Source organism: Parasteatoda tepidariorum, chromosome 6, assembly GCF_043381705.1.
Source record: "Parasteatoda tepidariorum isolate YZ-2023 chromosome 6, CAS_Ptep_4.0, whole genome shotgun sequence".
Taxonomy (NCBI): Eukaryota; Metazoa; Arthropoda; class Arachnida; order Araneae; family Theridiidae; genus Parasteatoda; species Parasteatoda tepidariorum.
In genome coordinates, this window is record NC_092209.1 from 20964632 (window position 1) to 20978705 (window position 14074).

General features: G+C 29.2%; 1 protein-coding gene across 2 annotated transcripts in view; it reads left to right on the forward strand.

Annotated features, from left to right (window-relative positions):
• The window catches only part of LOC107443229 (zinc finger protein 26), a 127027-nt gene that overhangs the window by 82759 nt on the left and 30194 nt on the right, over positions 1-14074 (forward strand). The window lies entirely within an intron of this gene.

A 14074-nucleotide genomic window follows, 5' to 3' on the forward strand; every position in this document is an offset into this window, starting at 1 on the left:
GAAAAAACTGTAAATGATACCTTGCCCAGTAAAACTAAACTATAGTTTCAAAATGGACATCATGAAAAACTGTACTAATACCTCAGGAGTGGTCAAAACCTTCTTTTTTTCCCTCCCATTATTTTACTTCCTCCCCAAGCCAGAAACTAATCCAGTTTCCTTTTGATTTCTATTCTTTTTCCTGCCTTTCTTTTCCTTTTTTCTAAAGTCTTCCTTCTTGTCCCCAAGCATGTCATTCTGCAAGTAAATGGTTGAAAGTTGCGGAACGCTTCTCTTTTTCTCTTTTATTTCGTTCTATGTTCCTTTTTTTCTTCTCTCCTTCCCCTTTATTTAATGCTGTGAGATGTTTTGAGAAGAGAGAAAAGAAACATCCCGAGGGTTTTCTGGCATTTGGCTGAATTCTGAGAACATCTACTGCAAAATGAAGAGTAAACGTCCTTCTCAGAATGTCTTCTTCTGGACGTCTCGTAAAGTCCCGGTCAGCTTGGCGTAATAACCAGCCAAATTGTGGCTTTTCTCAAACTTATTTCTTTATTTTTAAGTCGGTTCAAATTCTTACCTCTTTTTCTTCATCAAAACCTGATGTTGGGAAAGATCCTGTTTTTGAAATATCTTCTGTACCAAACTAAATAGTACCTGGCGGGAAATAATTGCTACTTGTTTGTTAGTTCCACAAAAGAACAATAAAATTTTCTTTAATTTCTCTTAAGACTGTAAAAAAATGTCTTATTCGTAAGTTTTTTAGAGACAAATGATCAAGAAAAGCTTTATCTATAGCAATACTGGCATGGTTTCAGTTAGAAACTTTGTAAAGAGTAATTAGTGAATTGAGCATATATGATGTTGTTATAACCATAGATATAAATGTAGGTTCCTATATTAGTCCCTGGTTATAACCTGCAGCTATCCTGATATAATACTCATCATCATCATCATAGTTGGCCAGGCAGCCCAATGTGGGCCAATGCCTTCCTCAGAAAATTTCTCCATAACGACTTCCGATTTATCTTTGATCTCCAATTCTTTTCATTAATTGCAAGAAAATCAGACTCCATCGAGTCAGCCCATTTCAATAGCAGCCTTCCCCACTTTCTTGTTTCAGTGAGTCTTAAAAGCAGTCTAATATGATACTAAATTGATAACATTTTATCCTACTTCTTAAAATTGTTTTCTTCATAAGTTATTTACAAATAAATTGTCAAGATAAACTTTATCTATTGCTTGTAGTATTGGCACGATTTCACTTAGCTTGTAAAGCGTATTTAGCGTTTACGATAACGTAAAAATTCGCTGCTGTCTTAATTTGATACTAAATTGAGACATTTTATTCTAATTCTTAAAATTGTTTTATTCATAAGTTATTTACAAACAAATTATCAAGAAAAGCTTTTATCTATTGCACTGTTGGCACAATTTCACTAAAAAAAATCTCAAAAGTGTTTTTGGAAAATCTCAAAAGTGTCTTTGGAAATTTCTGAAAAGTATTTCTTATACTGCTTCCAGCTTGCACGGACCAAAAAAAAATGTAAAACAGGACTAAGCACAGATGAAAAATATCCCAAACTGACAGACGGATTAGCAGTTACTTAGAGTATCTTTACCGTCAGGCTTACCATGAGAAATTTTCGTGGTTTTTCCTCTACACCTAACGAAAATGTAGATTAGTTTCATTCAAAAAGAAGTTTCTCTTTATGTTTGATCCAGGTCCTCTGGGTTGGCTTCAAAATTAAAAGACTACAAAATTTATACAGCTGTAAATCTGATTTGAAAAATTTGCTATACGCTATTGATAAAATAAAGCATTGAACCATAATATTGATACCTTGATAAGATATTAAATTGAAGAGTGTTTTCGTTTAAGTTGAACCAAATTATCGTTGTTGGTTAGTATGGTTTAGCTTGTTTCCTCATTAAGGTTGTAGTTAATTCAAACTATATTATTGTTTAAAACGATCCAAAATCTCTAAGTGCAAAGCTGCACTACCGCCATGTCTTCTACATTTTTTTTTTATTAAAGTAACTCCCCCAGAAAAACGGCAATATTGGAATGTTCCCCCATTTAAAGAAAGGGTTATGTTGCAGAAAAACTTCGCCAGTGGAGAGTATAATATGAGAAGGACAGACAAAAAAAAAGAACAAATAAGAAAAGAAAAAACGGAAATGTACCAGTCCTTCTCTTCGGGACAAGGAAGGTCGGACACATTTCATTTTCAGTTTTCTTGTCTCTTTTCTTTTCCCGATCCTTGTAAGAAAAAGAGAAAGTCAGCAAGGAAGAAAAGAACTTTCTTCTGTTAAGCCTAAAAGGGGGGACCTCGATATGACGACACCCCTAGGGAGATTGTTATTGCAATAGCCCTTGCTCGGATATAATGGCACGAAACACCCACAGATAAGGACATGCTCGACTGCTGGGTTGCCTTGATACCAACCTAGGAATGGAAGTGAAACACGAAAAATAACAAAAAACTTTATTAGCAGAGTTTCCTTGCTTAGGGGTTGGGAGGTGCTTTTATATCGAGTGGTATAAAAATAGTTTTTTTTGGTAGTTGATGTTGGTATAAAACCTATGTTTACCGACCAATTAAAGTGGTTTTTTTTTAATGTTTTGAATAAAACAGTTTTTTTTTCAAACTATAGAATTGTTTTTATTTCGTAATACATTTAATCTTTACGAAACATCTGTTTTTATTTGTATGCTTGAAGGATAAGCCTTTGTTTGTTATTTTTGAACAACAACTTGGATTTTTAATTGGTTCCAGATATGCTTGAATAAAATTGTTTTTTTAAATTTCTTAAATTCTAATAGCATGTAAATAATTATAGCACAGAGTAAAAAAATAAAACTATTTTTTTCTCATAAGGCATTTGAAAGATTTCATAATGTGTTAGTTAAAATCGCATAACTTATCGATTTAATACGTAAAAATGTAGAAAATACGATAAATACCTTTGTAAACAATCGAAAATGCGATATACGAATCCTATATACCATCAGAATACCAGAGTCTTGCTAGCTATCCAAGACAATAACAATTTCTACTGAAGACCGTGTAATTGTGTCTACCACTACAATTATTTATTTCCAATTCACTATTATATAAGACACATTAACTTGAATTTTATAACTGGGTACCTTTTGATAGATGACGGTCGACATTGTTGGTAGCATAGCCTCCCTCATAGTGACCTGCGGACGTGATCTGAACACGCCCACTTTGATTTCAGCACGTATACTTCGCTGAATAGTACTTATTATACAGTTGACTTGGTGACTATTACACTATCCTCATCACGTTATTGCTACTCAATCTCGATCACACACAACATCGACCTGTATACACTCGACTGCTAATGGCAACACAAAAATGCGACCACAGCCATGAACTTAATACACATCTCAAGATCAGCACTCAAAGTCCGGTGATCTTAATACAGCTCTATACGCTAACAGGTAGAAACTGTTAAGATGTATTGATAAGGTAGTACTGATAATATAAATGATAGTCTATATAAGTCTGCATTGCACAGACAGGGACAATTTTTATCAGTTTAGCAAGTAGAAACTGCTCATGCAGCCTGTGGAAATCTTGAAAATCAAGCGAACTATAGAATTGATATGGGGTATTAATACTGTAGATAAGGCTGCATTGAATGAGCAGTTTTTACTGGTTAAACCAATAAAAACCAGTATTGATCAGGCAGTATCGATAATATTATTGATACTGTAGATAAGTCTGCATCGCAGGATCAGGGACGGGTTTTATTGGTTAAACCAGTAGAAACTGCTCATTCAGAATGTTGAAATTTGGCTAACCAATAGAAATTCTTAGTGTAGTATTGGTAAAGGCCTTATTGATATTGTGTTGATAACTATTACACCTGATAAGGCTGCATGAGCATGAGTCGGCATATACAGTTTGCTATAGTAAACCAGTAGAAACTGCTCGTGCAGAGCTCGTGTAACAGAAAATAAGTAATTATTGTTTTTCTGCAGTTTTTGATCACTTTCAAACATGATTATTGCATCTATTTTATTTAATTATTTAATATTTATTTAAATCTAGTTAGTGAACAGATATCTCGGATTAAATGGACAGGAGTTAGAAATTTTATGCCTGATATTTAACAATACCGATATTTAACGATGTATCACACAGATTTATAAATATTGAGACAATAGAAAATATTTACTATTTTTAAAACCGTACTTGCTCAAACGCTACGTAATTAACTCGTTTACTTAATTTTCACAGGACATCATAAAGTTTTTTAGTCCATATTTAATGACATCAAAGGATTGAATAAAAAAAAAACTGCTACCTGGTTTTATCTTGAGAATACTTTTTAAATTATCATTGAAGCGATGTTAGAAAATATCGATATTTAAAGATATATCTCACAGCTTTGTAAATACTGAAATAATCGAAAGTATTTACAATTTTGAAAAAATGAGAGACGTTTTTGAAAGCTTACTTGCTGAAACGTTACGTAATTTACTCTTTTACACAGAACAACATAAAGTTTTTTTAGTCCATATTTAATGGCTAGAGTCAAAAGATTTAAATAAAGAAGAAAAAAAACCTTCTACCAGGAATCTTCATTAGCGAAATGTTCTTTCCTTTAGGGTTGGGAGAGGCTGTCAAAGCGAAGTGGGAAAAAAAAAAGGTTTCTTGGATTGTATTATGAGTTTGTAGTTCTGGGGAGAAGAAAAAAAACTCACCTGTGGTAAAAAAGAACTTCAATTAGTAACGTATATGTTATGCTTTTTCAAATAGAGTGCTAATTAGAATATTTTTTTTTTCATTTCTCGAATTGTGAAATTATTTACTATGTCTTATTGGTATATAACGATTATCTAATTTAGCGTGATAATACTGACCGATTACTTTGTACCCGCTAGCTGATATAAATCTTTCTTAGAATACGTATCCATTTCAAATAATGATTGCTAAATGATTTGAGGAATCATTTCACTTGTTTTGAGGTTTGTTTTTCACCTACATTTTTAACATCCAATTAGGCTAAAGATTGCTAGTTTTGGATGAGAATAAGCCTTACATCACTAAAGTGAGTTCTTTTATCCACAAACCAAAACTCAAACGCCCTAAAACCACGTGACAGGAGGGTTCTTCTTTCGACTTTACCCCTTTTTATGTCAGCAATTTTTAAAATATTGAAACCATTTATTTATATTTTAGCAGGTTTTTTGGGAAACAAAAATGGCGTTTATTTTTTTCAATTTTTTAACACCTTTCCCCGAATTTTCATTCCCTTTTACCCATTCCATTCAAGTTTTAATGAATAAAGGAAATAACATTTTTAATTATTTTTTTCCAATCAATCCATTCTTCAAATTTTATTTATTATTATTTAAATTTTTTGTCGTATTTTTATTCCATTTTATTTATTTTAATTCTTTTTCTTTTCATTCCATTTTTTAAATTAGTTTTTAAAATTCTCCTTCTACCTCATTTTCATTCTTTATTTCTTCCATTACATTTAATCTATCCTTCCATTCTATTTTTTTTAAAAATATCTCTTTAAAAATCTGTATTCGATTCCTTTTTTATTCTTTTTTTTCGACACCATTCAATCCATACCACTTCATTTTTTTATTCCCTTTTTTTCCATTACATTCAAGTTTTTAATGAATAAAAGAAATTACATTTACAAATTACATTTTTTTATCACTTTTTCTTTTCCATTCAATCCATTCTTTAATTCCATAGTTGATATTTTTTATTTATTACTTTTTTTAGAATTTTTATTCCATTTAATTTTTTATTCCCTTTCTTTCTATTCCTTTTATTTTTAAAACATTAGTTTTCAGACTTTTTATTTCACCTCATTTTTATTCTTTTTCTCCTATTCCTCTTTTCAATTTTTTTTAAAATATCCTTTTTAAAAATTTGCATTCTATTCCTTTCTTTTCGATTCCATTCAATCTATATCATTTCATTTTTAATTCCCCATTTTCCCATTCCATTCAAACTTTTTATAAATAAAAAAATGGCCTTTACAATAGTGACGACTTTTCAATTTATTTCCACAAACATAAAAAAATTATCTCGAGTTTAATAATTGAACAATAATAATAATGAAGATTAACCCTTTTCTCAACATCTTATCAAAAGTTTTGCAACAAAAAGAGACGCGTTATAATTTTTAAGTACTTAAGCTATTTATCCATTTTGTTCAGACAATTACTTTCAGTTTGATAATATATATATTTTTAAAAATATAAGTTTTTTTTAGAGTATGACTCATACTGTGGAAATATTTTATTTTATGTTGCATGGCGAAAGATGCTTCAACGAACTTTCGTAAACAATTATTTTTAATTTCATATTTTTTATAATTTTGCATGAATCAGATTAAAAAACATTTCGTTAATTAAGGCAACCACGTGACTGTATTGCTCATTTCATAACCGCATGAGATAAGGATTATACTTATTTTAATTTTATCTATGTTATTTTTGTAAATCGGAATTTATGAATTATTCCAAAAGATACTGAAGACATAATAATAATTTATTCATGAAGTGGTCAATTTTGCATCATTAGTGCCGGATAAACCAAGTTCATTGACTTCAAATTGTTAAAGTTGATGTGAGGACAAAAAATGAAAATCTCTTGGTTTATATTTAAATGAATTTTTAATGTACTTCATTTAGCATGGAACATTGGATAGAACAATTTTATTTTTCGAATTCCCTTTCTTTATAAAGATGTGTTTAAAATGTGTTTCTAGATAGCAGTCGAAATATACAATAGCAAGAAAAAACAAAACAAAATTAAGTACTTTTTTGAAATTTGTTGGATTTCACGTAGAAGGATTGAACTCTAATATGCAAATTAATCTGTGCTAGTTACGACACAAAAACATACTCTTTCTGAATATGCATACATTTTGTGGCAGATTTGGATTTTTGGCTATCTAAATTTGAAATAGCCGTCATCAGTAATTGTGGTTCTAATAGTTTAGTTATTAGATGCGCTGAAAGTTTAGGTCCCTCAATGTTAAGTTTACTCTTTGCATGTTTTACTGTATATCGATAGGTTTTTAAGCCAATCACAAAATTTCATTTAAAATTACGTAGTTAAAAATGGAATAAAAATTTGTGTGTCTAAAACTTAAAAACAAATGTCGTTATTAAATAAAATCATAAAAATAAAATAAATAATTTTTCAAAATTATTTTGTATGGAATTATTTTTGGATAAAAGAGTCTTACTAAATTGCCATAATTCTTTCAGATTCATGGTGAAATCCGCATTCAATGAAATTAACATTACTTGCAAGATTTGCTTCTCTAACATTTACACAAACAATTGTTATTATTAAATAAAATCATTAAAAAAAATTTTTTTTAAAAGTATTTTGTATGGATTTGTCTTTGGATAAACGAGTCTTACAATGGTGTGCAAAATTCTGTTAATTGCTATAATTCTTTCAGATACATGGTGAAATACGCATTCAATGAAATTAACATTACTTGCAAGATTTGCTTCGCTAACATTCACACAAATTTAAACTTTTCGATGGTTAATTTCAAGTGTAAAATTTCGAGAGTCTTAGATTGTTTTCAAACTGTTACAAAACTATTATTTTCTTAATTTTTAACTAATAACAAACTCCAAACCCATCTTTCGGAACAGTTATTTATTTATACGAATTTTCTGTGTTTAACTTTGCGAACAAAGTTAAATTTATTAACCTAACTATTTTAAGTGTTTTTTATTTATTTTATTCAGGCCAATAATGTCGCTGATTTGAAATTGTTACAAAACTGTTCTAATCTTATTTTGTATTCAAAAGCGAATATCAAAAAGTATTCTGTTATACCAATCGTTGTCATCTGTTATTTTATAATTATTACTTTTTCATATGAAATCTTTTCATGTTTAACAAACAAAATTAAAAATGTAAAAAACCATACATTCACCATGAATTTATTTCATATATTAGCTGAAATATATATATAATGATACTTTGTGAATCTCCTATTTCCTTTTAGATGCTGACTGAAAAAAATTAGAAAATGGTCACTTATCGATAACCTGTTTATTTTTAATTTTATCACTATTTTAAAGATGCATTCCATTTACTTGGTATTCAAGTTTCGTCTAACTAGAAAACTATCATAAAAACTTGTCTTGACACTTAAATAAAAAAGAAAGTTAATATTTTTTAAACAATGAACCATAATGGAAGAAAACCCTTTTTAATATTTATATTCGTCTAATATTTTTAGTTCTGGTAGACGTTTACCTACTTGTTTTCTGATCTATAATGGAAACAAATATGTGAAATGTTATTTACTTTCTATAGCAAAACGCGTATATGTATTCTATAGGAAAACGGAATGTTAGTTCTTATTTATTAACATTGATTCCTTAACTATCTTGGTTATATTTAACTAGTTATGTTACTAGTTTATGAAATAAAAAAAATCTATAAGCTAATTATGTTTAATTCCCAGTGTAAAGTTTCGTGAAATTATGTGTGTTTGCATATGATATGGTCAATTAGTAAATATTTTATTTTTTCCGCTCTTATGTTTTAGTCTTGTTTTTATTTATAATTCTAAGATGTAGGTTTATAGATCTCAACTGTTATTATTATTATTATAGTTTGAAGTCATAGCAAAAAGAAGCTGATCACCTGTTCTTTTCATCGAATATTTTATATTTTAATAACTGTCGTTGAACAGCCGACCCAATTTTGGGGTTTCGACTACTAATGTTCAACTCGTAATTTTGAACCCAATCTAGAAGACAAAGGAAATTCTGGATCTAGTATTGGGAGAAATTTGCTTTCTTGGAGTACTTTTTGATGGAATTAACCCGCATTTGCATTACTTGTATAGGAAAACCCCGAAAACTTCCCACGGTTTGCCTGACCGTAAAGGGTCTTTAACCCATGATCCGTCCACCACTGAGAATATTTTACATCACTGTGGCTGGTGCGAGCCGAGTGCGGAATTCGTATCGACCAGCTGTCGCTGGGATTCGAACCCGATTCAGCTGATTGAAAATCGAACGCTCTATCCCCTGAGCCACCACAGCTCTTTTCATCTAATAATAATAATAGTAAAAGAAATTGCGCACTGTTAAAAATGGATTTTTAAAATCACGTAATTTTATTTGTTTTCAGTAAAATATTTTTTCGTTAAAATGTGCCGTTTGAATATTTCATCAAAATGAAATAAAGAAATCGTTATATTTACTAATTACTTTGTATTGTATTTGTTTTTATGGTCAATTAGTAAACATTTTTATAGTTCTACTGCCTTATTTTAGTCTTATTTTTATTGATTATTCTGTGGTTATAGAACCCAACTATGACCAGTTTCGTCATAAAACAATGAAGCAGATCTTAGCCCTCTTCTTGTAATTGCACGCTGTAAAAATTTTGCACACTGTAGAAGCATGAAATATACTCAAACTCAAGACTACTCAATATACTCAGATGACTCAAAAGCATGAAATATACTCCATTTTAGACCTTCAATTTGAAAAAATTACTATCTATCTTCACTATCTTTAAGGATAAGAATCTTTTCAAAAATATAATTTAAGCACTATGCTGTACTTCAATTAACTCAATTGAGTAGGAAGTACAACACAAAATGAAAGAAATATAAATTATTGAATTTTGAGTTATTAGCATGATTCGAATCAATGACAAGTTTCGTAAGTCAAACTTTCGTAATTCGCCATACTTCGCGAATAGATTTCTAATTTGATGAAAATGCTCGAGAACTCAAAGCATAAATGCGCTAAGAAAAGAGTTGCCTCAAATATTTGAAAGTCGTCAATAATCATGTGATTTCATGACGAAATAATTGCCAAAAGAACGAAATACATCTTAGTTACTACTGAATGGTCTAAAAAGAGATATATGATTATGATAGTCTATCTGTAGTTAAACTTTAAAATGAAATTGACAATAATGGCGTTCATAAATTTAATAAGTGTAAACTATGTATGAGAGATTATTTCAGTTAACTATTGGTTAAAAATGAAACATAATTGTATTAAGTATACAGAATTTCATAGAAAAATACAAAATAAAAATTTAGCAACAGTAATTAATAGTTTCCTGTTTTTAAATAATAATTAATAGTGTCCTGATAATACGTGTACTTTAATACGTGTAAACTATGTATGAGGGATTATTTTAGTTAACTATTGGTTAAAAATGAAACATAATTGTATTTAGTATACAGAATTTCATAGAAAAATACAAAATAATAATTTAGCAACAGTAATTAATAGTTTCCTGTTTTTAAATAATAATTAATAGTTTCCTGAGAAAAAAAAACTAAAAAACTGTGTCTTTCAAGAAGTTGTGGTTTAAAATTAGGAATTAAAAACCATTTTTGAAATGGAGAATTTTGTGCAGCTTTTTTAAAAAAAAAAAATATTGTAAAGGATTCTTTTTTCTGATAAAATATTTGAGGACGGTTCATATTTTACGTTAAAAAATATGAATAGTTTGTTTTTGCGGTAAAATATTTTGTGAAGGGTTCGATTTATATTTTTTAATGGGTCCGTCAATAGACCTACATTTTTCCTAAACTGACCCTTGGTTTGGAAATATATTTCGAAAGCACCTTATACATTTAGTAAGCGTTTAAGTAAACAAAAATTTATTAAAATATTAAGAATTTTCTTTTTTTGAAAACAATAATGAAAATGATAAGTATAGCCATTTTCTTTCGCTTGAAAGATACGAATAGTTTTTATTTAATCTTTTTTTTTTCAGTATGACAAAAAAGTGTTCATTTTTTACAACATAAAATTAAAAATATTTTTATACCAGTGCGCCTTTGTTAATAATTGAAAATCTGCCTTAAGAAAATATTTTTTCTTGCTATCTCTTTATATTCTAATTTTCAATTCATTCCGATAGGCTTTCCGAATTATTTTCTTTAACAACTTTATTCCTCACTAACGGAATGCAAAGTAAAAAAAAAAATTAAAAAAAAAAGGATTAAAAAAAAAACTAAATGAGAAATAAAGAAACACGTTGAAATTCGAAACACTTCCCACACAGATGAGAATTTTTTTCATCTTTTTATAATTTTTCCCCCTTTAGTTTTTATATGGAAGTATAGGGGATGGAACGATTTTATCCCCCAATAAAAAATATAAAAAAAACTTCATTTATTCGGGGGCGATTCGAGGAAAAAAATGTACTTATCGATCGCTTATATTTCTCAACAAGGGAAACGTTAAAAAAAAAGAAAAGAAAAAAAAAAGATAAAAAGAAATACAAGAGAGAAAAAAATATCTCACATACTAATATTCCCTAGTCCTTGTTAGTCGTTGCTATAGCAACATGCGCCCTACTCCACCCTTTCTAATATTTTTTCCCACCCATTTTTTTCCCTTCTATCCCTTCCTCTGTCATCGTTTTTCTCCCTGAACATCCCCTGTGTGGATAGAAGTACCCCCTCCCGACAAAGATGACATAATTATTGCGCTGCCCTTGCAGCCATCTTAACTCACTTTGACTTGTGGTGGATGTCAACCCCGGGGAGGGGAGAAAAAATAAAGAAATGGGGGGACAAACTTAGAGATGAAGTTACCAGGAGAAAATTCTTCTCTTGTATCGTTTGGTGTTCTAGGTGATATGTATTTGAAGAATATATAGATGAGGATAGGCTGATGTAGTGTTTTATCCCCTTTCTTTCACCTGCTATCCCTCCAGCAATATCTTTCATCCCTCTTTATAATATTTTTTTTTAAAACAGACCCCTTTTTTCAGTGCAAAATGTCACCATAACTTTAAAGAATTTTTTTTCTTCTCCTTTCTCGCAAACGATAAATCGTGCTATCAGCTTGAGATCTTTTGATGTCTTTCTCGTCTTCTTTATCTTCAAAAAGAATCGTCTGCAGGAAAAAAAAAATGAATGTGTTTTTTTTTTCTTTTCCAAATGAATAGTAATTTCATTTTCAATTTTAAAAAAATATTTGATGCATCTAATTTATACATTTTTCCCCTTCAGAATTCAGATATGAGTATTACATGAAAAATATTAAATTTCGAACTAGGGAGCACTACACTTCGTAAGAACGATTTTATGGAAAACAACATAGATTAAAGTGTCTTTAAATTCTGTTTCATTACATTTATAACTTTAAACAACTATGTTTGATGCAGTTTTATTACTTTTTTAATACACAAATGCTATTTTTTTACTTACTTATTTATTGATAACTGTAACTTTAAATAATAACACTCATGCGATTATGGAGTTTTTTTGTAATTTTTTTTAGATTAAAACTTTTAGTCTATTGTAATTGCGTTTTATTGAAGTGTTACATCGATAGTCTGAATTTTTTTTAAAATTTCGGTAACGTGAATTTAAAGTGTATACTCATGATGCATCGTGAATATCATGTTTTTGATAAATAAAGAGTATACAATAATTATTACCCACAATATTAATGATCGAATACGATAACTGTATGCATAACGCTAAATATTGTATACGATGATAATAACGTAATAACTATTGCTAACGTTATCTGGAATATGCTAGTTATGCAGCTAGATTTCTTTTGTGATGATAATTAAAATTGTTTGCGACAATTTTGAAAAAAAAATTTGATTTTCTTATTTAAGTAACATCCTTAGTAAAAAGAAAAAAAAATGTAAAACGGAATAATTTAAAAATTATCGCGATACATTTTAATGATATATCACGATTTTAAATTTCCGATATAGCTTAGCAGTTGTTAAAAGAAGAAATAATATTTTAACTATATAATTTGACTCTGTGTATTCGACTAAAAGCAATTTTTATTTTTATTTAACCGCATTCACTAACAATTTTTAAATTTAACCGCTTATTTTAATAAATTTTTTTAATTTTATAATAGCTTACCTGAGAGTTGAAATTCTAATACACCCAATGATTATAAATAAATTTGAAACTATTGCATTCGCATTCGTAAACTAATTTAAAAATTTAAGATATATGATCTGACTCATTCCTCATTGTTTCATCCAATAGGGAACGAGAAAGTCGCTGATGCAAGTTCTGTTTGTTAGCGCTGTCTCTGCAAAAAACACCGCAAACTTGGCATTATTTCGCAATAATCGTAAACCAAATATGGACACGCCACTGAATCCACCTCTCCCACACTGACCTTCCTGATGTGTACCCCTTTCATTTGACTCCCTCCCCTCAATGTCCAAAGGGGCCCGACACTTCCTGCTACGCACGCAGGCCGCAGACGCCTACGCCTTTTGAATTTTTTAACTGCGACCATCCCTCTTTTGACCTCCCCCGCCACTTTGCCTTGTCAGCTGATTAAAAAGTCTGTTTTTGATCATTCAATGATTAATTTTGCTTATTAGTAAAATTTTCTTGATTATTTATGATTAATTCTTTTAATTTTTTTTTTCTGGTTTGAGTTTAATTTATGCAGTTGCCTAATTTTTCGTTTATTCTGAAATAGAAATATATTTTGCTTCAATTGGTATTTTTAAAATCTTAACGCAGAGCTTTCATTAAACATTTTTCATACTTTTTTAATCAATTTGTATAATTTTAGTTTAAATAAAGTGAGAAATATATTTATTTTAGCATTTTAATAATTTAGAGTTATGAACTATAGCAATTATGAAACATTAGTGTCTTTTTCTGCATTAAAGGGAAAATCTTCCAAATACGGCTCAGTTCCAAACAATAATTTTTCAAATTTGCACTTGTTTGTAGTTATTCAGATCTAAGAGAAACAGTTATTCATCATTGAAATTTCTTTAATTTACAAAATCAATTATTGATAAATGTTTGAACATGAATGAGAAAAAAAAATTTTCAAAGCACTTTTTGGATCTTATATTTTAGTTAAAATCTAATTCCGATAATCTAACAGATATATTTTAATAATTATTAGACTGTTTTTTATAATTGAAAATAGCCAAAATATATTTTTTTGCTTGTAATTAGAGCTCCAGAAAAAATTTTATGGGCCCTTTTTGCCAAAGGGTTAAAAGGTTTTGATTTTTAAATATTGTTTGTAGTTTAGTTTAATCAACCAGATACGAATAGT